Source organism: Oncorhynchus nerka, unplaced genomic scaffold, assembly GCF_034236695.1.
Source record: "Oncorhynchus nerka isolate Pitt River unplaced genomic scaffold, Oner_Uvic_2.0 unplaced_scaffold_841, whole genome shotgun sequence".
Lineage (NCBI taxonomy): Eukaryota > Metazoa > Chordata > Actinopteri > Salmoniformes > Salmonidae > Oncorhynchus > Oncorhynchus nerka.
Genome location: NW_027040432.1, coordinates 93493 through 118540, shown reverse-complemented (window position 1 = coordinate 118540; position 25048 = coordinate 93493). Strand labels below are relative to the sequence as shown.

At 48.3% G+C, this 25048-nt stretch overlaps 1 protein-coding gene across 1 annotated transcript in view; it reads left to right on the top strand.

The window, feature by feature from the left end:
* The first annotated feature begins 2078 nt into the window (after positions 1-2078).
* The window catches only part of LOC135571028 (CD82 antigen-like), a 47219-nt gene continuing 24249 nt past the window's right edge, over positions 2079-25048 (top strand). Inside the window, exon 1 of the mRNA XM_065016842.1 lies at positions 2079-2385. The gene's annotated coding sequence lies outside the window, so the exon portion shown is untranslated. The remainder of the gene's footprint in view (positions 2386-25048) is intronic.

Below are 25048 nucleotides of genomic sequence, written 5' to 3'. Positions count from 1 at the left end.
CCTAGTGGTTAGAGTGGAGGGGCGGCAGGTAGCCTAGTGGTTAGAGTGGAGGGGCGGCAGGTAGCCTAGTGGTTAGAGTGGAGGGGCGGCAGGTAGACTAGTGGTTAGAGTGGAGGGGCGGCAGGTAGCCTAGTGGTTAGAGTGGAGGGGCGGCAGGTAGACTAGTGGTTAGAGTGGAGGGGCGGCAGGTAGCCTAGTGGTTAGAGTGGAGGGGCGGCAGGTAGACTAGTGGTTAGAGTGGAGGGGCGGCAGGTAGACTAGTGGTTAGAGTGGAGGGGCAGCAGGTAGACTAGTGGTTAGAGTGGAGGGGCGGCAGGTAGACTAGTGGATAGAGTGGAGGGGCGGCAGGTAGACTAGTGGTTAGAGTGGAGGGGCGGCAGGTAGACTAGTGGTTAGAGTGGAGGGGCGGCAGGTAGACTAGTGGTTAGAGTGGAGGGGCGGCAGGTAGACTAGTGGTTAGAGTGGAGGGGCGGCAGGTAGACTAGTGGTTAGAGTGGAGGGGCGGCAGGTTGTGTTGGACTAGTAACCAGCAGGTAGACTAGTGGTTAGAGCGTTGGACTAGTAACCAGCAGGTAGCCTAGTGGTTAGACCTTTGGACTAGTAACCAGCAGGTAGCCTAGTGGTTAGAGCGTTGGACTAGTAACCAGCAGGTAGCCTAGTGGTTAGAGTGTTGGACTAGTAACCAGCAGGTAGCCTAGTGGTTAGAGTGTTGGACTAGTAACCAGCAGGTAGTCTAGTGGTTAGAGTGTTGGACTAGTAACCAGCAGGTAGACTAGTGGTTAGAGTGTTGGACTAGTAACCAGCAGGTAGACTAGTGGTTAGAGTGTTGGACTAGTAACCAGCAGGTCGCCTAGTGGTTAGAGTGTTGGACTAGTAACCAGCAGGTAGCCTAGTGGTTAGAGCGTTGGACTAGTAACCAGCAGGTAGCCTAGTGGTTAGAGTGTTGGACTAGTAACCAGCAGGTAGCCTAGTGGTTAGAGCGTTGGACTAGTAACCAGCAGGTAGCCTAGTGGTTAGAGCGTTGGACTAGTAACCAGCAGGTAGCCTAGTGGTTAGAGCGTTGGACTAGTAACCAGCAGGTAGACTAGTGGTTAGAGTGTTGGACTAGTAACCAGCAGGTAGTCTAGTGGTTAGAGTGTTGGACTAGTAACCAGCAGGTAGACTAGTGGTTAGAGTGTTGGACTAGTAACCGGAAGGTTGCAGTTAACCCACTGTTCCTAGGCCGTCATTGAAAATAATAATAATGTGTTCTTAACTGACTTGCCTAGTTAAATAAAGGTAAAATAAAAAATTTAAATCTGCCTTTATCTGTCCAATGAGATGATACCATATGGGTGGATCATCATGGGGGTTCTGTCTTTATCTGTCCAATGAGATGATACCATATGGGTGGATCATCATGGGGGTTCTGTCTTTATCTGTCCAATGAGATGATACCATATGGGTGGATCATCATGGGGGTTCTGTCTTTATCTGTCCAATGAGATGATACCATATGGGTGGATCATCATGGGGGTTCTGTCTTTATCTGTCCAATGAGATGATACCATATGGGTGGATTTTTTATTTTTCTAGGCAGTTCAGAACAAATTCTTATTTTCAATGACGGCCTAGGAACAGTGGGTTAACTGCCTTGTTCAGGGGCAGAACGAAAGATGTTTACCTTGTCAGCTCTGGGGATTCGATCTTGCAACCTTCAGGTTACTTGTCCAAAGCTCATGGGGGCTCTGCCTTTATCTGTCCAATGACATGATCTGAATAGACTCTGCTCAGGGTATTGTTGCTATTAGTAGCTGCAGCTTTGGGGCCACAGCTTAATGGTTTCATGACAGTATAGCCCCTACCGACAGCATCAACCTACTTTCAACCTGCAATAAAACCCATCTATAAAGTCAAACCTCTCTTCACTACATCATCCGCATTGACGTATACCTCAATGTAGGTCAACGTGCAATGGTATAGGAAAGAAATACAATTTCAGTCTGTAGGCCTACCCAATCAATCAATCTATACAGACATGATAATTACGCTCGAGCGTCACGGGGATTTAGGGGTTAAAGAAGGGCATTGCGCGCAGGCTCGTTAAAATGGTGGGAGACTACAGAGGATTCCCTCGCTCTGTTCCGAGCCGTTACACTAACATGCTTGTTGCTGACGCTGAGCCTTTCTAAAAGTTAACAGCTGGTTACGTAACGCCCGGCACTAGAGCTAGGATCTCCACTCGGTCCCGTCCGCGCTCCGCTCCGCGTCGTGTTGTTCACTCTTGGCTTTGTTATTACCAGTCCAAAGTCCAACAGACAGACAGCTCACACACAACAGGACAAGGAGACCGACCACTCCGTTGCACCAACTTTTATTCCCCCCCTACAAACTTTACGCCAAACCGTAAGTAATTATACCAGGCAAACTTTGCGCTTTGGTATTACACAATATGATTTGTCGTTTTTTTGTGCAAATGGTTAGCCTACGTTTTCCCTTGGATTGAAGCGCAATTGTTTTTGGGGGTGACACGCTTGACATTTTGATGAGCCCTTTGGAAGAGAAAAAAAGTGGAATGGGAGTGTATGTAGAATGATGAATTTAAACAGAATTCGGGGGGGTAATAAACGTTGGAAAGGTAAAAGCAATGGTCCTGTGTTTTCATCAGTTACTGCTGATGTGGCGTGTGTGGAACTGTTGGTTGAACACCAGGACTCAAACACTAACGTCTGTAATTGAGACCAGTCGTATCCCAGGCATTGGAACTTTCCAACCATAACGTCTGTTCTCCTGATGATTGTGAATACATTTGTAGTGAAGTTATATGCGGAATCATTGTTGATGCATCATGATCAAAATATACACACTTTGTTCAACATTGCAACGTTTCTTGTAGTGTTTTATATATATATATTTGAGAGGTGTTTAAACATCTGAAATTGAATATGGACTTCTGAAACATGCTTTTTTCCGTCTCTGACAGACTTAAGAGTTTATCTTATTGTTATGGGGAAAAAATAACGCATCTGTTCTGGTTTTTCTTCCATTAGCTGGTCTAGAATGTTCTATCACGTTGGTATGAGTTCCATTCCTTCCTGTTGTATTTGATATTGTGTCCGAACGTTCAAACTAAAACGGAGGGTTGAACAGTGTGGAATCCTTCCATCCACTGACCTCCACACGTTCTATAGTGTAGATGATACTTCCCGACACGTGGAACATACTGCCAAGTTCTTCTCCACGCAGCGTTCACCGTTTTTTGGCCAGGGGCCATGTATATTATATTATCTCAAGGCTGATCTCACATCTGTTTGGTCTTATCGTTGTAATGGATAATAGTACATGGACAGAGAGAGGGCTCCTGATCCTAGATCAGCGTTCCTGTTTTGAACACGGGCCCCAGAACAGAGGTTGTTTAGGAACGTGTTTCTACCAGACCAGTGATGGCTAAAGCAGAGGCTGTGTGTTCATCTCCCTGCTGGAGAGAGTTTTGTCTGTGTCCCATATGGCATCCTATTCCCTACATAGTACACTACTAGTACTACCTATTCCCTACATAGTACACTACTGTTGACCAGTCCTCGTAGGGTGCTATATACAGGATAGCTTGTCATTTGGGACTCAACTCAGTAGCAGGTCAGGGGAAGCAGGGGAGACCTTCAGGGCAGCATCAGACTAGTGTGTGTGTTTACAGTAGCTGTTCTAACACACACAGATACAGACACACAACTCAACCTACATACTGGTAGCACGGTATGTAACTAGCAACATAACAGACTATCAGTCTGGTTTCATATCTCCTCTCTATAACAGACTATCAGTCTGGTTTCATATGTCCTCCTCTCTGTAACAGACTATCAGTCTGGTTTCATATCTCCTCTCTATAACAGACTATCAGTCTGGTTTCATATGTCCTCCTCTCTGTAACAGACTATCAGTCTGGTTTCATATCTCCTCTCTATAACAGACTATCAGTCTGGTTTCATATCTCCTCTCTATAACAGACTATCAGTCTGGTTTCATATCTCCTCTCTATAACAGACTATCAGTCTGGTTTCATATCTCCTCTCTATAACAGACTATCAGTCTGGTTTCATATCTCCTCTCTATAACAGACTATCAGTCTGGTTTCATATCTCCTCTCTATAACAGACTATCAGTCTGGTTTCATATCTCCTCTCTATAACAGACTATCAGTCTGGTTTCATATCTCCTCTCTATAACAGACTATCAGTCTGGTTTCATATCTCCTCTCTATAACAGACTATCAGTCTGGTTTCATATCTCCTCTCTGTAACAGACTATCAGTCTGGTTTCATATCTCCTAGACTCTCTGTAACAGACTATCAGTCTGGTTTCATGTCTCCTCTCTGTATCAGTCTTTAAATGCAGTTATACAGGTTTCATGTCGACATAACAGGTCATTTTAAATGTGATGTTGGTTAAACTCAATAGTGTATGTTTGTTTTATTACAGTTGTTGTATGTAACTCTGTGGCAGAGCTAGCTGTGTGTGACTGGTATACAGAGCTAGCTGTGTGTTTTAAATGTGACTGTTGGGTAGAGCTTGTTTTATTAGCTGTGTGTGACTGGTGTGACTGTTGCAGAGCTAGCTGTGTGTGACTGGTGGGCAGAGCTAGCTGTGTGTGACTGTTGGGCAGAGCTAGCTGTGTGTGTGACTGTTGGGCAGAGCTAGCTGTGTGTGTGACTGTTGGGCAGAGCTAGCTGTGTGTGTGTGACTGTTGGGCAGAGCTAGCTGTGTGTGTGTGACTGTTGGGCAGAGCTAGCTGTGTGTGACTGGTAGGCAGAGCTAGCTGTGTATGTGGGACTGGTGGGCAGAGCTAGCTGTGTGTGTGGGACTGGTGGGCAGAGCTAGCTGTGTGTGTGGGACTGGTGGGCAGAGCTAGCTGTGTGTGTGGACTGGTGGGCAGAGCTAGCTGTGTGTGTGTGACTGGTGGGCAGAGCTAGCTGTGTGTGTGTGACTGGTGGGCAGAGCTAGCTGTGTGTGTGTGACTGGTGGGCAGAGCTAGCTGTGTGTGTGACTGGTGGGCAGAGCTAGCTGTGTGTGTGACTGGTGGGCAGAGCTAGCTGTGTGTGGGACTGGTGGGCAGAGCAAGCTGTGTGTGTGACTGGTGGGCAGAGCAAGCTGTGTGTGTGTGGGACTGGTGGGCAGAGCTAGCTGTGTGGGACTGGTGGGCAGAGCTAGCTGTGTGTGGGCAGAGCTGTGGTGACTGGTGGGCAGAGCTAGCTGTGTGTGACTGGTGGGCAGAGCTAGCTGTGTGGGACTGGTGGGCAGAGCTAGCTGTGTGTGACTGGTGGGCAGAGCTAGCTGTGTGTGACTGGTGGGCAGAGCTAGCTGTGTGTGACTGGTGGGCAGAGCTAGCTGGCTAGTGGGTGGTGAGTACACCGATGACATCAGTTGGCCAGTCTCCCAGTGTGGACGTGCCTTGCCCCCTCCTGCGCCCCCCCCAGCCCTCCTGCCCCCCCCAGTGTGGACATGCCCCCCCCCCCAGCCCTCCTGCCCCCCAGTGTGGACATGCCCCCCCCCAGCCCTCCTGCCCCCCAGTGTGGACATGCCTCCCCCTCCCTCCTGCCCCCCAGTGTGGACATGCCTCTCTCATTGATGCCAGAGATGACTGGCTGAGAGACTTTCTTTCACTTTTACTTCAGAGTTGTTGATCTGATCACCTCGCTGGACTTTATGGGGTTTTTCCCCTCTGTGTTTTAGAGATGGAGGGAAAGATGTGGCCAACGTAGATGTTACTGGCCCATAAGATCTGTTCACATACCCAGAATAAATAGAAATTAATGTCTTTTTTTAGTTAGCTGTTAAGTTGATTGTGAATTGAATGGGATCGTTGTACTACGAGTGGGCAATTCCACGCTAACCAAATTACGCTTGGACTTTTTTAAAAACTTTAAAATATATGCCAAACACAAACTTTATTTGAACGTTTATCAAACCATACAAGTCTCGGCACAAGGACTACGTTGAACTAGTTGTTGCTGGTAAATGTAGCAAAAACTAACTTAGTGGAAGAACTGTGTAGATGTAGACTTTGGTAACAGAATTTACAGTCAAATCTCCATCTGGGTTTCATGATCACGTTCCCTCAAACACCCTGTTTTTAAATATCTGCTCTGAATTAAGATTCAAAGATGTCTGAAGAGAGAACTGCCTGTCAGCTATGACCAGGCGCCTTGAGTCTGAACATATCTATATATTGTTTTGAGTCTGAACATATCTATATATTGTTTTGAGTCTGAACATATCTATATATTGTTTTGAGTCTGAACATATCTATATATTGTTTTGTGGGGGTTATTGTACTACATTACGTGAAGTGGATTTACTCCCATTAACAGGAATTACGGAAACAAAATGACCTAATTGGTCCCTGATCTGTAATAAACAGAAATGCATAATTTATGGATTTGAATGTCTAATTTTTCTGCATATCTCAGCACACCTCTTGAGCTAATCTATACGCTCCTGTCTGGTGGTTATTTATAATAAAGAAGATAAATATGCTTCTGTGCACCTCTGCTCAAATCTGGATAAAAGACTGAAAGGAATGTGAGTTATTCACTACATTTTAGTTATCGCTTGCTTTTTCTCTGAACTCTACCAAGCTTGCCAGCAGGCATCCCAGCTAAGATAGTTAGACAAGATAACTACTCTAACTTCATTGATAGCAATTTTATGAAGTTGGCTTCAGCTGAAGCTGAATGGAAGACAAATCTTAGGGGGGGGGACGTGCCCTCTGTGTATAAGGCTTCTGGGTGCTCATGGGTCCTTTCTGATGGAAAAGCTCCCAGTATAGATAGGGGGGGGACGTGCCCTCTGTGTATAAGGCTTCTGGGTGCTCATGGGTCCTTTCTGATGGAAAAGCTCCCAGTATAGATAGGGGGGTGCGTGCCCTCTGTGTATAAGGCTTCTGGGTGCTCATGGGTCCTTTCTGATGGAAAAGCTCCCAGTATAGATAGGGGGGACGTGCCCTCTGTGTATAAGGCTTCTGGGTGCTCATGGGTCCTTTCTGATGGAAAAGCTCCCAGTATAGATAGATATAAGGGGGTGCCCTCTGTGTATAAGGCTTCTGGGTGCTCATGGGTCCTTTCTGATGGAAAAGCTCCCAGTATAGATAGGGGAGGGGGACGTGCCCTCTGTGTATAAGGCTTCTGGGTGCTCATGGGTCCTTTCTGATGGAAAAGCTCCCAGTATAGATAGGGGGGGGGGACATGCCCTCTGTGTATAAGGCTTCTGGGTGCTCATGGGTCCTTTCTGATGGAAAAGCTCCCAGTACAGATAGGGGGGGGGGACGTGCCCTCTGTGTATAAGGCTTCTGGGAAAAGATGAAAAGCTCCCAGTACAGACAGTTTAAGTGTTGTTTTAGACTCTCACACAGTAAATCATTTCAAACAGTTTCTTATGAACGGGATTGCAGTTTGCCTGCATTCCGTGTGTGTGTGTGTGTGTGTGTCACACTGACGCTGTAGGTCGTGTGTCAGACTTTGTTCATAGAACCTGTAATATCTGCTGAGATGTTGTTCATGTATTCTAGGTTCCAGTCTGAGACCAAGGTTACTTGCTTTCTAGGCTTGTTAGTGGTAGACTGCATGAACTGTTGATGAATCAAGCCCAGCTAACACCAGCTGCTCTACCAGTGGGGGCGGGCCCACCAATCACCAGCTGCTCTACCAGTGGGGGCGGGCCCACCAATCACCAGCTGCTCTACCAGTGGGGGCGGGCCCATCAATCACCTGCTGCTCTACCAGTGGGGCGGGCCCACCAATCACCTGCTGCTCTACCAGTGGGGCGGGCCCACCAATCACCAGCTGCTCTACCAGTGGGGCGGGCCCACCAATCACCAGCTGCTCTACCAGTGGGGCGGGCCCACCAATCACCTGCTGCTCTACCAGTGGGGGCGGGTCCACCAATCACCTGCTGCTCTACCAGTGGGGGCGGGTCCACCAATCACCAGCTGCTCTACCAGTGGGGGCGGGTCCACCCACCACCAGCTGCTCTACCAGTGGGGCGGGCCCACCCATCACCGGCTGCTCTACCAATGGGACGATGTCTGTAGTGGTTCCACCCAACCGGTTGCTTCTTTATTCAAAAGGACATCATTGAATCAGATTAACCCCTCAAATTCAACCGATGAGCCCTCAAACGTTGACCCCTAAACTGTAAATAGTCCCTAATCCTTGCAGCCACAGTAGAGAACATTGCACTCCTGTAACTACTAGACTCTATAGTCTGAACCCCTGTAACTACTAGACTCTATAGTCTGAACCCCTGTAACTACTAGACTCTATAGTCTGAACCCCTGTAACTACTAGACTCTATAGTCTGAACCCCTGTAACTACTAGACTCTATAGTCTGAACCCCTGTAACTACTAGACTCTATAGTCTGAACCATGTGTTTCTCCTCTGTTTACATGTTCCTGGTGGTTGGGGGGTGACTATGTGAGAAGGGGGGTTGGGGTTTAGGGGGAGGGGCCAAGCGTGAGACTTCTTTCTCAGCAGGAGCCTCCCTCATTCAGACAAACACCCCTCCCCATCATCCTACCCCCCCCCCCTTTCCCCGGTCGGTTGTCATGGGAACGTCACAGAAGGAGTCTTTAATGAAGTTATCTGGGAGGTTCTATGGCCAGGGTGCCATTATATATTACACTACTTTTGACCAGAGCCCTATGGCCAGGGTGCCATTATATATTACACTACTTTTGACCAGAGCCCTATGGCCAGGGTGCCATTATATATTACACTACTTTTGACCAGAGCCCTATGGCCAGGGTGCCATTATATATTACACTACTTTTGACCAGAGCCCTATGGCCAGGGTGCCATTATATATTACACTACTTTTAACCAGAGCCCTATGGCCAGGGTGCCATTATATATTACACTACTTTTGACCAGAGCCCTATGGCCAGGGTGCCATTATATATTACACTACTTTTAACCAGAGCCCTATGGCCAGGGTGCCATTATATATGACACTACTTTTGACCAGAGCCCTATGGCCAGGGTGCCATTATATATTACACTACTTTTAACCCTATGGCAGAGCCCTATGGCCAGGGTGCCATTATATATTACACTACTTTTAACCAGAGCCCTATGGCCAGGGTGCCATTATATATGACACTACTTTTAACCAGAGCCCTATGGCCAGGGTGCCATTATATATTACACTACTTTTAACCAGAGCCCTATGGCCAGGGTGCCATTATATATGACACTACTTTTAACCAGAGCCCTATGGTCAGGGTGCCATTATATATTACACTACTTTTGACCAGAGCCCTATGGCCAGGGTGCCATTATATATCACACTACTTTTGACCAGAGCCCTATGGCCAGGGTGCTCATGACTGTTGGGGCTCACGCTGCTGACAAGTCTAGGCAGCACCCCTCACTGTTGACACCTCTAACCCCCCCTCTCTCACCCCCTTTCTGATCCCCACCCTACACTCACCTTGTTTCTCTGACCCTCCCAACCCAGATACATCAACCCCCTTGTTTCTCTGGTCCTCCCAGCCCAGTTACCTCAACCCCCTTGTTTCTCTGGTCCTCCCAGGCCAGATACCTCAACCCCCTTGTTTCTCTGGTCCTCCCAGGCCAGATACCTCAACCCCCTTGTTTCTCTGGTCCTCCCAGGCCAGATACCTCAACCCCCTTGTTTCTCTGGTCCTCCCAGGCCAGATACCTCAACCCCCTTGTTTCTCTGGTCCTCCCAGCTCAGTTACCTCAACCCCCTTGTTTCTCTGGTCCTCCCAGGCCAGATACCTCAACCCCCTTGTTTCTCTGTTCCTCCCAGGCCAGATACCTCAACCCCCTTGTTTCTCTACTCCTCCCAGGCCAGATACCTCAACCCCCTTGTTTCTCTACTCCTCCCAGGCCAGATACCTCAACCCCCTTGTTTCTCTACTCCTCCCAGGTCAGATACCTCAACCCCCTTGTTTCTCTACTCCTCCCAGGTCAGATACCTCAACCCCCTTGTTTCTCTGGTCCTCCCAGGCCAGATACCTCAACCCCCTTGTTTCTCTACTCCTCCCAGGCCAGATACCTCAACCCCCTTGTTTCTCTACTCCTCCCAGGCCAGATACCTCAACCCCCTTGTTTCTCTACCCTCCCAGGCCAGATACCTCAACCCCTTGTTTCTCTGGTCCTCCCAGGCCAGATACCTCAACCCCCCCCTTGTTTCTCTACTCCTCCCAGGCCAGATACCTCAACCCCCTTGTTTCTCTACTCCTCCCAGGCCAGATACCTCAACCCCCTTGTTTCTCTACTCCTCCCAGGCCAGATACCTCAACCCCTTGTTTCTCTACTCCTCCCAGGCCAGATACCTCAACCCCTTGTTTCTCTGGTCCTCCCAGGTCAGATACCTCAACCCCCTTGTTTCTCTGGTCCTCCCAGGCCAGATACCTCAACCCCTTGTTTCTCTGGTCCTCCCAGGCCAGATACCTCAACCCCTTGTTTCTCTACTCCTCCCAGGCCAGATACCTCAACCCCCTTGTTTCTCTGGTCCTCCCAGGCCAGATACCTCAACCCCCTTGTTTCTCTGGTCCTCCCAGGTCAGATACCTCAACCCCCTTGTTTCTCTACTCCTCCCAGGCCAGATACCTCAACCAGGCAGGGATAGTTTTACACCTTTTAAAACAGCCTCCGGTCACTTGGTCATAACTAACCATTGTTCTGGTGAGAAAGGGACATCTTTCATATTGGTCTGCTGTTGTAGTGAAGAGGCCTGTGTCCCAACTGACGCCATATTCCCTATGTAGTGCACTACTTTTGAACAGAGCCCTATGCGCCCCGGTCCATAGTAGCGCGGTACATAGGGAATAGGGTGTTATCTGGGGGACGCAGTTTGAATGTAAGGCTGGAGTGGAGTGGTCCTCTCTCCTCTCCGTGTTGAGTTTCTCCTTTTGTTCAGGGATCAGAGTGGCTGAAAGCTGCCTTTGTTTTGGTGGCCAACTCAAAGCAGGGGCCCTGTCCTGTCTGTCTGTCTCTCTGTCTAGAGGATGGTTGCTGGAGGATGTTGGCTATGGTGTGTGTGTGTGTGTGTGTGTGTGTGTGAGATGTAGAAGAGAGGGGGGGCAGTGAGTGCACGGGTTTTGTTAAGGAGGGCAGGTGTTAAGGGACGTGCTGTGTGGGTTTGGAGAAAAGTTTGGGTGTGTTTTGCGCATGTGTGTGTAGTCTTAACCAGAGACTGGCTAGACCAGCTTAACACTGATGAAACTTAACCTTGCCCTGCTTGGAGAACAGGCTTGTTCAAGTGGACGACCACTCCATTAAAACTGTCTGTGTGTGTGTGTGATTTGTCCTCTAACAGGGGAAGCCTGTATTCTAGCTTCATTATCAAGCCATTAGGATGATGTGTGATGACAGCCTGTAGGATGGGAGTGACTAATGAGACTGGTGTTAAAACACGTCCACACTCAGCCTCTTTGACTCGACACGGAGAAGAAGAAGATCCCAGGTGACTGTCACAACCAGAGTGTGACTGTGCTACACCAGAGTGTGACTGTGCTACCGGACCAGAGTGTGACTGTGCTACCGGACCAGAGTGTGACTGTGCTACCGGACCAGAGTGTGACTGTGCTACCGGACCAGAGTGTGACTGTGCTAGGACCAGAGTGTGACTGTGCTACCGGACCAGAGTGTGACTGTGCTACCGGACCAGAGTGTGACTGTGCTACCGGACCAGAGTGTGACTGTGCTACCGGACCAGAGTGTGACTGTGCTACCGGACCAGAGTGTGACCAGACTTTCTTTGGCCAACAAAATAAAACGTAAAGCAGATTAAACACTTAGGTCCTTTAAAAATAAACGACTTTATGTAAAATATTGTGACTCTGTAAGAAACACGAGGCTGTTTATCTTCCAACACTAGGAGTGTCTACCTTCCAACACTAGGAGTGTTTATCTTCCAACACTAGGAGTGTCTACCTTCCAACACTAGGAGTGTCTACCTTCCAACACTAACACTAGGAGTGTCTACCTTCCAACACTAGGAGTGTCTACCTTCCAACACTAGGAGTGTCTACCTTCCAACACTAGGAGTGTCTAACACTAGGAGTGTCTACCTTCCAACACTAGGAGTGTCTACCTTCCAACACTAGAGTGTCTACCTTCCAACACTAGGAGTGTCTACCTTCCAACACTAACACTAGAGTGTCTACCTTCCAACACTAGGAGTGTCTACCTTCCAACACTAGGAGTGTCTACCTTCCAACACTAGGGTGTCTACCTTCCAACACTAGGAGTGTCTACCTTCCAACACTAGGAGTGTCTACCTTCCAACACTAGGAGTGTCTACCTTCCAACACTAGGAGTGTCTACCTTCCAACACTAGGAGTGTCTACCTTCCAACACTAGGAGTGTCTACCTTCCAACACTAGGAGTGTCTACCTTCCAACACTAGGAGTGTCTACCTTCCAACACTAGGAGTGTCTACCTTCCAACACTAGGAGTGTTTGTCTTCTGTCTCCTAGAGATTAACTTACTTTGGTGCAAAATCAATTCCAGAACAACAGCAAGTGAAGATGTGAAGATGCTGGAGGAAACCGGTACAAAAGTATCTATAGCCACAGTAAAACGAGTCCTATATCGACATAACCTGAAAGGCCGCTCAGCAAGGAAGAAGCCACTGCTTCAAAACCGCCTTTTGCAGAAATGTCCTCTGCTGAAACAAAAAATAGAACTGTTTGACCATAATCACCATCGTTATGTTTGGAGGAAAAAGGGGGATGCTTGCAAGCCGAAGAACACCATCCCAATCCTGAAGCATGGGGCTGGCAGCATCATGTTGTGGGGGTGCTTTGCTGCAAAATAGATGGCATCATAAGGAGGGAAATTATGTGGATCTATTGAAGCAACATCAAGACATCAGTCAGGAAGTTAAAGCTTGATTGCAAATGAGTGGCCATCACAACACCCTGACCTCAATCCCATAGAAAATATGTGGGCAGAACTGAAAAAGCGTGTGCGAGCAAGGAGGCCTACAAACCTGACTCCGTTACACCAGCTCTGTCAGGAGGAATGGGTCAACATTCACCCAACTTATTGTGGGAAGCTTGTGGAAGGCTACCTGAAACGTTTGACCCAAGTTAAATAATTTAAAGGCAATGCTACCAAACACTCAATTAGTATTAAGTAAACTGCTGACCCACGGGGAATGTGATAAAATAAATAAATGCTGAAGTAATTAATTCTCTCTACTATTATTCTGACATTTCACATTCTTAACATAAAGTGGTGATCTTAACTGACCTAAGACGGAATTTTTACTAGGATTAAATGTCAGGAATTGTGAAAAACTGGGTTTAAAATGTATTTGGCTAAGGTGTATGTAAACTTCCGACTTCAACTGTATACACACACATCTAACAAGTAGGTCAAACATGTACAGTGGTACATGACCGAGTGACTCCAGACCGAGTGACTCCAGACCGAGTGACTCCAACCTAAGTGTATGTAAACGTCAGACTTCGACTGTATACAGCCAATCCAGAGAGGGCATGTATTTCCCAAAGAAACCCCTAGACTAAATTGTCTTGTCCTGCACGGCTCTAACCAGCTCATGGGTGTGACAGGAGTCTGTGTCTAAGTTGTGCATGGGATCGTGTGTGTGTGTGTGTGTGTGTCAGAATGAACGCTAAATGTCACCCTGCAGACAGAACAACAAATGTCAGAAGTTATCTTATCTTTGTACATTTCCCCTTTTTAACACACAAACAGAAGCACATTCTTTCATTATCTCTCTGTAGGCGCTCCAGATACAGTATCTCACAGATGTCCTTAATTCCTCCTAGTTTTAGTTACTATGTTACCAGGGGAGAGAGACTAACATTTTGAAGAAGATTCCAGTGGCACAGCAGTAATGGAAGTATCGTGTCTTGACACACACACACATACTATAAACAAAAGCCGATTCTTATTCCCTTAAACACACTGTCTAAATCAGGGATGGGCAACTGTAGGCCCGCGGAGGTGAACTCAGTCGGGGGTCGGGGTCTCAACTTACTGTTGACAGTTAGAATAATAGAATACACAAGGTGACATTTTAGATAATTGGTTTTGCATCAGCTGTCAACCATTTTTTTTTTGGGGGGGGGTGATTAGTCTAGCGGCCATCTATCTAAACGTGTAGTGAGCGTTAGTCTAAACGTGTAGTGAGCGTTAGTCTTAACGTGTAGTGAGCGTTAGTCTGAGCGTGTAGTGAGCGTTAGTCTAAACGTGTAGTGAGCGTTAGTCTAAACGTGTAGTGAGCGTTAGTCTAAACGTGTAGTGAGCGTTAGTCTAAACGTGTAGTGAGCATTAGTCTGAGCGTGTAGTGAGCGTTAGTCTGAGCGTTAGTCTGAGCGTGTAGTGAGCGTTAGTCTGAGCGTGTAGTGAGCGTTAGTCTGAGCGTGTAGTGAGCGTTAGTCTGAGCGTGTAGTGAGCGTTAGTCTGAGCGTTAGTCTGAGCGTTAGTCTGAGCGTTAGTCTGAGCGTGTAGTGAGCGTTAGTCTGAGCGTGTAGTGAGCGTTAGTCTGAGCGTGTAGTGAGCGTTAGTCTGAGCGTTAGTCTGGCGTGTAGTGAGCGTTAGTCTGAGCGTGTAGTGAGCGTTAGTCTGAGCGTGTAGTGAGCGTTAGTCTGAGCGTGTAGTGAGCGTTAGTCTGAGCGTGTAGTGAGCGTTAGTCTGAGCGTGTAGTGAGCGTTAGTCTGAGCGTGTAGTGAGCGTTAGTCTGAGCGTGTAGTGAGCGTTAGTCTGAGCGTGTAGTGAGCGTTAGTCTGAGCGTGTAGTGAGCATTAGTCTGGCGTGTAGTGAGCGTTAGTCTGTTATTAGTCTGAGCGTTAGTCATATTTAGTGAGCGTTAGTCTGAGCGTGTAGTGAGCGTTAGTCTGAGCGTGTAGTGAAGTTAGTCTGAGCGTGTAGTGAGCGTTAGTCTGAGCGTGTTGAGCGTTAGTCTGAGCGTGTTGATGTCTGAATGAGTGAGCGTTAGTCTGGCGTGTAGTGAGTCTGGCGTGTAGTGATCGTTAGTCTGAGCGTGTAGTGAGCGTTAGTCTGAGCGTGTAGTGAGCGTTAGTCTGAGCGTGTAGTGAGCGTTAGTCTGAGCGTGTAGTGAGCGTTAGTCTGAGCGTGTAGTGAGCGTTAGTCTGAGCGTGTAGTGAGCGTTAGTCTGAGCGTGTAGTGAGCGTTAGTCTGAGCGTGTAGTGAGCGTTAGTCTGAGCGTTAGTCTGAGCGTGTAGTGAGCGTTAGTCTGAGCGTGTAGTGAGCGTTAGTCTGAGCGTTAGTCTGAGCGTGTAGTGAGCGTTAGTCTGAGCGTGTAGTGAGCATGGTTGAATTACAGACCGGGGTGGAGTCCATTGATCATCAGTTATCATATTTAAAAACAGCAAACTTTTTCCTCCAGCCTGTGACAAAATGTGAAGAATTGTAGGGAATGAGCTGTAAAAACTGTTAATTATTCTCTCTGTTCCATGGCAAAATGAGTAGAATTAGGGCTGGGTGATATATGGCCTAGAAATCATATCTCAATGTTTTTGATGTATTTTTAACTTCTGGGTAATTCACCACATATCTGGGTATTTTATTTCTATGTTTTCTCTAAATAAGTGGTGTACAATGAAAGGTCAAATACACTATTTCAAACAGTCAACAATAATCTAATAGGGGCTTGGTGTGAGGGGAGGGGCTTGGTGTGAGGGGAGGGGCTTGGTGTGTGTGTAAATCATAGAGGAAGAGGCGAGGCAAGAGGTTTTACTCCAAAATCTGTCCACAGTCAGCCCAATGCATTTCTATGGGCTTGTTTTGGACCTAAGCTTGTCGCCTGCCTTTCTGCCTTTGGGACAACAATTCCCATTTTGTTAGGGCTGTCATTTATATCCAGATCTCTGGTGTAAATGGGAAGATGCACAGAGGAGCCAAGGAGACGAGACCAAAAAGACATGAGAACAAGCACCTAAACGCTCAAACATGAAAAACACAAAACTAGATTATTGCGATTTAGGCCTGGTTGTAGCAACCTCATGATGGGTGTAGGGTTTAGGCCTGGTTGTAGCAACCTCATGATGGGTGTAGGGTTTAGGCCTGGCTGCAGCAACCTCATGATGGGTATAGGGTTTAGGCCTGGTTGTGGCAACCTCATGATGGGTGTAGGGTTTAGGCCTGGTTGTGGCAACCTCATGATGGGTGTAGGGTTTAGGCCTGGTTGTGGCAACCTCATGATGGGTGTAGGGTTTAGGCCTGGTTGCGGCAACCTCATGATGGGTGTAGGGTTTAGGCCTGGTTGCAGCAACCTCATGATGGGTGTAGGGTTTAGGCCTGGCTGCAGCAACCTCATGATGGGTATAGGGACAATTAGAGTATCATGTAGTAGCCTAAACCCTATCAATGTTATATTGAACTGGGTGAATGGAGTACGAATGACAGTCCTCCAATATGCTGTAATGCTCATAAAAAAGAGTTTAATCCTCCCTCTTCATAAACGGCACCAACCGCCTCTGATGCAAACACATGTAGACAGAAAGTGGAAGCAAAAGTGACCTGCAAGCTCTCTGACTTCAAACTCTGATCTTGACCCAGTGCTTTCACTCTCCCCCTCTCTCCCCTCCCCCTTCCTCTCTCTCCCCCTTCCTCTCTCTCCCCCTTCCTCTCTCTCCCCCCCTTCTCTCTCTCCCCTTCCTCTCTCTCTCCCTCCTCTCTCTCTCTCCCCCTTTCCTCTCTCTCCCCCTTCCTCTCTCTCTCCCGCTCCTCTCCCTTTCTTTCTCTCCTCCCCTTCTCTCCCCCCCCCTCTCTCTCTCTCCCTGCTCCTCTCTCTCCCCCTCTTGCTCTTTCTTTCTCTCCTCCCCTTCTCCCTCTCTCTCTCCCCCGCTCCTCTCGCTCTTTCTTTCTCTCCTCCCCTTCTCTCTCTCTCTCTCCCCGCTCCTCTCTCTCTCTCCCCCGCTCCTCTCTCTCTCTCCCCCGCTCCTCTCGCTCTTTCTTTCTCTCTCTCTCCCCGCTCCTCTCTCTCTCTCTCCCCTCTCCTCTCTCTCCCCTCTCTCTCGCTCTTTCTTTCTCTCCTCCCCTTCTCCCCTCTCCTCTCGCTCCTTCTTTCTTTCTCTCCTCCCCTTCTCCCTCGCTCCTTCTTTCTTTCTCTCCTCCCCTTCTCCCTCTCTCTCCCCGCTCTTTCTTTTCTCTCCTCCCCCTTCTCCCTCTCTCCCCGCTCCTTCTTTCTCTCCTCCCCTTCTCCCTCTCTCCCCCGCTCCTTCTTTCTCTCCTCCCCTTCTCTCTCTCTCTCTCTCTCTCCTCTCCTCTTTCTTTCTCTCCTCCCCTTCTCCCTCTCTCTCCCCGCTCCTTCTTTCTCTCCTCCCCTTCTCCCTCTCTCTCCCCTCGCTCCTTCTTTCTCTCTCCCCTTCTCCCTCTCTCTCTCTCTCCTCTCGCTCCTTCTTTCTCTCCTCCCTTCTCCCTCTCTCTCCCTCTCCTCTCGCTCCTTCTTTCTCTCCTCCCCTTCTCCCTCTCTCTCCTCTCGCTCCTTCTTTCTCTCCTCCCCTCTCTCTCTCTCTCCCTCTCCTCTCGCTCTTTCTTTCTCTTCTCCCTCTCTCTCCCCTCTCCTCTCGCTCTTTCTTTCTCTCCTCCCTTCTCCCTCTCCTCTCGCTCTTCTTTCTCTCTCCTCCCTTCTCCCCTCTCCTCTCGCTCTTTCTTTCTCTCCTCCCCTTCTTCTCCCTCTCTCCCCGCTCTTTCTTTCTCTCCCCCTTCTCCCCTCTCCTCTCGCTCTTTCTTTCTCTCCTCCCCTTCTCCCTCTCTCCCCGCTCTTTCTTTCTCTCCTCCCCTTCTCCCTCTCTCTCCCCGCTCCTTCTTTCTCTCATCCCCTTCTCCCTCTCTCTCCCGCTCCTTCTTTCTCTCATCCCCTTCTCCCTCTCTCTCCCCGCTCCTTCTTTCTCTCCTCCCCTTCTCCCTCTCTCTCCCCGCTCCTTCTTTCTCTCCTCCCCTTCTCCCTCTCTCTCCCCCGCTCCTTCTTTCTCTCCTCCCCTTCTCCCTCTCTTTCCCCGCTCCTTCTTTCTCTCCTCCCCTTCTCCCTCTCTCCCCGCTCCTTCTTTCTCTCTCCCCCTTCTCCCTCTCTCTCTCCCGCTCCTTCTTTCTCTCCTCCCCTTCTCCCTCTCTCCCCTCTCCTCTCTTTCCCTCTCCTCTCCTCTCCTCTCTCTCCCCCCCTCTCCTCTCCTCTCTCTCTCTCCTCTCTCTCTCTCTCTCTCTCCCTCTCTCCTCTCTCTCTCTCCCCTCTCTCTCTCTCTCTCTCCCTCCTCTCTTCTCTCTCTCTCCCCGCTCCTCTCTCTCTCTCTCCCCGCTCCTCTCTCTCTTCCCCGCTCCTCTCTCTTTCTTTCTCTCCTCCCCTTCTCCCTCTCTCTCTCCCCCCTTCCTCTCTCTCCCCTCTCCTCTCGCTCTTTCTTTCTCTCCTCCCCTTCTCCCTCTCTCTCTCCCCCCTTCCTCTCTCTCTCTCCCTCTCATATACCCTCTTATCTCACTTTACTGAGTGTTGTATCAGCCGACCCAATGTGTTCTCTCAGTAGTGCCTGGTACAGATAGAAACGGGAGGAGGAGGAGAAGCAGAACAACTAGTAGGGGAAAAAAGAGCAAGTTCAGAGAGAGAAACTGAACTGACTTGTTTGTTGACACCCTGAAGTGAAAGCAGAAGAAAAGGCCTGCGTCCCAAAAGGCACCCTATTCCCTAAATACTGTAGTGCCCTATGGGCCCTGGTCAAAAGTAGTGCACTACATAGGGAATAGGGTGCCACTTGGAAAGGCTGTCATATGATCCTAAAGCCCTCTGCTCTGGAGGCTCCTGGGATACTTTACGGTTTGGAGAAGGGAAAAAACATGAGGTGGAAGAAAAGAGATGAAGAGGGGTTAGGAGAGGAGAGGAGGGGTTAGGAGAGGAGGGGTTAGGAGAGGAGAGGAGGGGTTAGGAGAGGAGAGGAGGGGTTAGGAGGGGTTAGGAGAGGAGGGGTGAGGAGAGGAGAGGAGGGGAGAGGAGAGGAGAGGAGGGGTGAGGAGAGGAGAGGAGAGGAGAGGAGAGGAGGGGAGAGGAGAGGAGGAGGGGGTTAGGAGAGGAGGGGGTGAGGAGAGGAGGAGAGAGGAGGGGTTAGGAGAGGAGAGGAGGGGTTAGGAGAGGAGGAGAGAGAGGGAGGAGGGGGTTAGGAGAGGAGAGGAGGGGTTAGGAGAGGAGAGGAGGGGTTTAGGAGAGGAGAGGAGGGGTTAGGAGAGGGAGAGGAGGGGTTAGGAGAGGAGAGGAGGGGTTAGGAGAGGAGAGGGAGGGGTTAGGAGAGGAGAGGAGAGGGGTTAGGAGAGGAGGAGGAGGGGTTAGGAGAGGAGAGAGGAGGGGTGAGGAGGAGGAGGGGAGGGGTGAGGGGTGAGGAGGGAGGGGAGTGAGGAGAGGAGAGAGGAGAGGAGAGAGGAGGGAGAGAGGGAGGGGTGAGGAGAGGGAGAGGAGGAGGGGAGGAGGAGGGGTTAGAGGAGGAGAGAGAGGGAGTGAGAGGAGGAGAGGTTAGGAGGGGGAGGGAGAGGAGAGGTTAGGAGGGGTGAGGAGAGGTTAGGAGGGGTGAGGAGAGGAGAGAGGAGGAGGGGTGAGGAGGAGGGGGGAGGAGAGAGGAGAGGGGTTAGGAGAGAGGAGAGGGGTTAGGGAGAGGAGGAGGAGGGGGTTAGGGAGAGAGGAGGAGGGGGGTTAGGAGAGAGGAGGAGGGGGGTTAGTGTAGGCTAGGAGAGAGGAGGAGGAGGGGTTAGTGTAGGTTAGGAGAGAGGAGGAGGGGCTAGGAGAGAGGAGGGGCTAGGAGAGAGGAGGAGGGGTTGGTGTAGGCTAGGAGAGAGGAGGAGGAGGGGTTAGGAGAGAGGAGGAGGAGGGACTGTGCCTCTCTTCAGTGTCTATATTGTCGTATTCATTCTGATCTAAAAGACAGAAACTGATCCTAGATCAGCACTCCTAACTCCGAGAACCTTTTGTGAATGCGGGCCCTGGTCTGTGATTGGTCGGCTACGGTAGTGTGTTAAACTACTGATGGGTCTACTGTAAGATGTAGATAGCGATGTGTTTACGGCCTCTTTGAATGGCGACAGATGTCTGTCACACACACACACACACACACACACGAGGTCGATTTGATACGCTGTGTAAAGTCTGTATGCTACCGAACTCGCTGAAAGTCTCTAGTGTGTTTTTATTAACCAATGAGGTTGGAGACAAAACATTTTGTAAAGAGATGACCCTTTATTCTCTCTGCTTTCACTTCGTCTTGGAGACGGAGGCCTGATCTCATCCGGATATAATGGTCTGAATCACTCACTTGTTAGTATTAGATAGTAGACTGTATATAGCCTCTCTACTGTGTTATATAGCCTCTCTACTGTGTTATATAGCCCCTCTACTGTGTTATATAGCCCCTCTACTGTGTTATATAGCCCCTCTACTGTGTTATATAGCCCCTCTACTGTGTTATATAGCCTCCCTACTGTGTTATATAGCCTCCCTACTGTGTTATATAGCCTCCCTACTGAGTTATATAGCCCCTCTACTGTGTTATATAGCCCCTCTACTGTGTTATATAGCCTCCCTACTGTGTTCTATAGCCTCCCTACTGTGTTCTATAGCCTCCCTACTGTGTTATATAGCCTCCCTACTGTGTTATATAGCCTCCCTACTGTGTTATATAGCCTCCCTACTGTGTTATATAGCCTCCCTACTGTGTTATATAGCCTCCCTACTGTGTTCTATAGCCTCCCTACTGTGTTCTATAGCCTCTCTACTGTGTTCTATAGCCTCCCTACTGTGTTATATAGCCTCCCTACTGTGTTATATAGCCTCCCTACTGTGTTATATAGCCTCCCTACTGTGTTCTATAGCCTCTCTACTGTGTTCTATAGCCTCCCTACTGTGTTCTATAGCCTCCCTACTGTGTTCTATAGCCTCTCTACTGTGTTCTATAGCCTCCCTACTGTGTTCTATAGCCTCCCTACTGTGTTATATAGCCTCCCTACTGTGTTCTATAGCCTCTCTACTGTGTTCTATAGCCTCTCTACTGTGTTCTATAGCCTCTCTACTGTGTTCTATAGCCTCTCTACTGTGTTCTATAGCCTCTCTACTGTGTTCTATAGCCTCCCTACTGTGTTCTATAGCCTCTCTACTGTGTTCTATAGCCTCTCTACTGTGTTCTATAGCCTCTCTACTGTGTTCTATAGCCTCTCTACTGTGTTCTATAGCCTCTCTACTGTGTTCTATAGCCTCTCTACTGTGTTCTATAGCCTCTCTACTGTGTTCTATAGCCTCTCTACTGTGTTATATAGCCTCCCTACTGTGTTCTATAGCCTCCCTACTGTGTTCTATAGCCTCTACTGTGTTCTATAGCCTCTCTACTGTGTTCTATAGCCTCTCTACTGTGTTCTATAGCCTCTACTGTGTTCTATAGCCTCTCTACTATATAATGTTACAGCACTTAACAGATAAAAAATAAATCACTGCAATAATGTCATCAACAGCAGCTTTGAGGTTAGAGTCTAGGAGACTTCATTTGACCTTAGTCACTGTGCCTTTCTGGATATGAGACATGCCCGCTAAGAGAAGAGACGCGCCGCGAAGACAAATGACCACAAGCAACGGAGGCCGCGGTGAGTTCACCTGCTGGGTGACGGTGGACGGTGACGTTTTTAACACAGAGAATTTTCGGAAAATGTAAAAATTTGCGTCCAATATTGTGGTCGGGGGACAATAGCCCGGACCCTCGCTGTTTTAGGTCTTTGGTCTTTGCGGGGGCTCTTGAACTTTTATATAGACCTGTGATTGATAAAGGGTAATTCCATGATAACAAAATTATGCTTAGACTCAGACTTTTCAAGTATAAGCTTTAAAAAAAAATATATATATATATATTTGATTGCAACGTTGAACAAACCGAACAACATATACACGAGGACTACTTTTTAACTATTTCCACTGAACATTTTTTTACAAAAACACATTTACTCTTAAAGAACAGTGCAGGTTGGGTTTTGTAACAGAATGACAAAGATACTAGGTCATATTTCTTCATCTTAAAGAAGGCAAATAATTTCTGCTAAAACCTAAATATAAGAGCACAATTTTCTTGTCATCCAACAAATGTAAACGCCTGGAGTTTACTAAACGGTATCGGCTCGGGATTTGGAACTGCTGCTTTAGTCCAATGAGATGAAAATAGAGCTCTTTGGCCAAGCGGTGGGTTTGGCATCGAAATGAGAATGAACGCCGAACCTACTGTAAAAAATATAGTGGTGGATCTTTGATGTTTTGGGGATATATTTCTTCCATCGGTCCTGAGGCCGTTGTTAAGGTCAACAGCATCATGAACTGTACCCAGTACCAGGACATTTTTGCCAAAAAAACCTGGTTTCCTCTGCCAGGAGAATGACAGTTGGCCGCAAGTGGATCTCCCAGCAAGACAATAAACCCCAAGCAACACATTTAAAATCCACAAAGAAATGAATCCACACAATCAACATTTTTCCAATGGCCGTCTCAGTCTCCAGACCTTGAGACACATTTGAAAACCTGCGGTTTGAATTGAACAAGGACAAGTTCGTAAACTCAAACGAAGGAGATCAAGGTTCTGGACAGATTCTGTTTCGAGGAATGGTCGAAATATCTCTCCCAATGTGTTCTCCAATCTCAGAAAACATTTTAGAAAAAGTCTCTGTGCCCTGATCCTCACAAAGTGAGCTATTGAAATCAAGGGAAGTGAATCATTTTGACCCCTAACTGTTTGAGTATTAGTATAAAATAATACTTTTTGCTTATCAAAATCATGTTTATCAAGGGTACCAATTCTTTCTGAACCCACTTTATTTATAATACCCTTTTAAAGGCCCGAACAAGATATCCCTGTGTTTTTGAGGTTGGAATAACACTGAAAATTTAAAAAAATGGTATAATGACGCCCTTTTTAATGAGCTGTTTGAAAAGACCGCTTTACATTTCAGCCGGTCACACTGGTTGAATCAACGTTGTTTTTACATCATTTCTCCGACGTAAGTTGAACCCATGTGGAATAGACATTGAATTGATGCCTGTGCCCAGTGGGTTCGCTTTCATTTGTCACCCAATTTTCATATGCTCCTATGAACTTCACATGTTGGTGCTCATGGGTCCTTTTACATGGAAATGCCCCTAACTTAACATTGAGTCAACGCTGTAGCCGGTGAGTCAACGCTGTAGCCGGTGAGTGCAACGCTGTAGCCGGCGAGTCAACGCTGTAGCCGGCGAGAGGCAACGCTGTAGCCGGCGAGAGTCAACGCTGTAGCCGGCGAGAGGCAACGCTGTAGCCGGCGAGAGGCAACGCTGTAGCCGGCGAGAGGCAACGCTGTAGCCGGCGGCGAGAGGCAACGCTGTAGCCGGCGAGAGGCAACGCTGTAGCCGGGCGAGAGGCAACGCTGTAGCCGGCGAAGTTGCAGTGTCTGGAGAATCCCTCGTTCTTCAGAGGTTTTACAAATAGCCTCCCTTTCTCTTATGGGCCCTGGTCAACAGTAGTGCACTACATAGGGCCCTGGTCAACAGTAGTGCACTACATAGGGCCCTGGTCAACAGTAGTGCACTACATAGGGCCCTGGTCAACAGTAGTGCACTACATAGGGCCCTGGTCAACAGTAGTGCACTACATAGGGCCCTGGTCAACAGTAGTGCACTATATAGGGCCCTGGTCAACAGTAGTGCACTATATAGGGCCCTGGTCAACAGTAGTGCACTATAGGGCCCTGGTCAACAGCCCCCTGGTCAACAGTAGTGCACTACATAGGGCCCTGGTCAACAGTAGTGCACTACATAGGGCCCTGGTCAACAGTAGTGCACTACATAGGGCCCTGGTCAACAGTAGTGCACTACATAGGGCCCTGGTCAACAGTAGTGCACTACATAGGGCCCTGGTCAACAGTAGTGCACTACATAGGGCCCTGGTCAACAGTAGTGCACTACATAGGGCCCTGGTCAACAGTAGTGCACTATAGGGCCCTAGGGCCTACTGGTCAACAGTAGTGCACTATATAGGGCCCTGGTCAACAGTAGTGCACTATATAGGGCCCTGGTCAACAGTAGTGCACTATATAGGGCCCTGGTCAACAGTAGTGCACTATATAGGGCCCTGGTCAACAATAGTGCACTATATAGGGCCCTGGTCAACAGTAGTGCAATACAGTGGGGCAAAAAAGTATTTAGTCAGCCACCAATTGTGCAAGTTCTCCCACTTAAAAAGATGGCCTGTAATTTTCATCATAGGTACACTTCAACTATGACAGACAAGATGAGGAAAAAACATCCAGAAAATCACATTGTAGGAATTTTAATGAATTTATTTGCAAATTATGGTGGAAAATTGGTGTCCACTTCTATATTTACAGCCCTGTCATGTTTTCCACTATGTGTCCCTGTGTTTTTAAACAGTATGTTGAGACCGTTTAGCCTGGTTTAACTGTCTGACTCACAGACCATTGTAACGACTGGCCTGTCTTGTGGCTGAAGGGGCTCTTTGAACACACCGTTAACATGGCAGTAAACTGGTCTTATGTTGACTAGTTAACATCATGGAACAGCCTTGTTTCAATATATATTCACGTTCGGGCCTCTTGGCTGTGGGACCGTTTTTAAGTCTGATGTTGGACCAGTGTTAGTTCAGTCTGATGTTGGACCGGTGTTAGTTCAGTCTGATGTTGGACCGGTGTTAGTTCAGTCTGATGTTGGACCGGTGTTAGTTCAGTCTGATGTTGGACCGGTGTTAGTTCAGTCCGATGTTGGACCGGTGTTAGTTCAGTCTGATGTTGGACCGGTGTTAGTTCAGTCTGATGTTGGACCGGTGTTAGTTCAGTCTGATGTTGGACCGGTGTTAGTTCAGTCTGATGTTGGACCGGTGTTAGTTCAGTCTGATGTTGGACCGGTGTTAGTTCAGTCTGATGTTGGACCGGTGTTAGTTCAGTCTGATGTTGGACCGGTGTTAGTTCAGTCTGATGTTGGACCGGTGTTAGTTCAGTCCGATGTTTGACCGGTGTTAGCCGCTTCAGGCTGTGTTGCTGTGGTAGATTGATTGTTCTCGC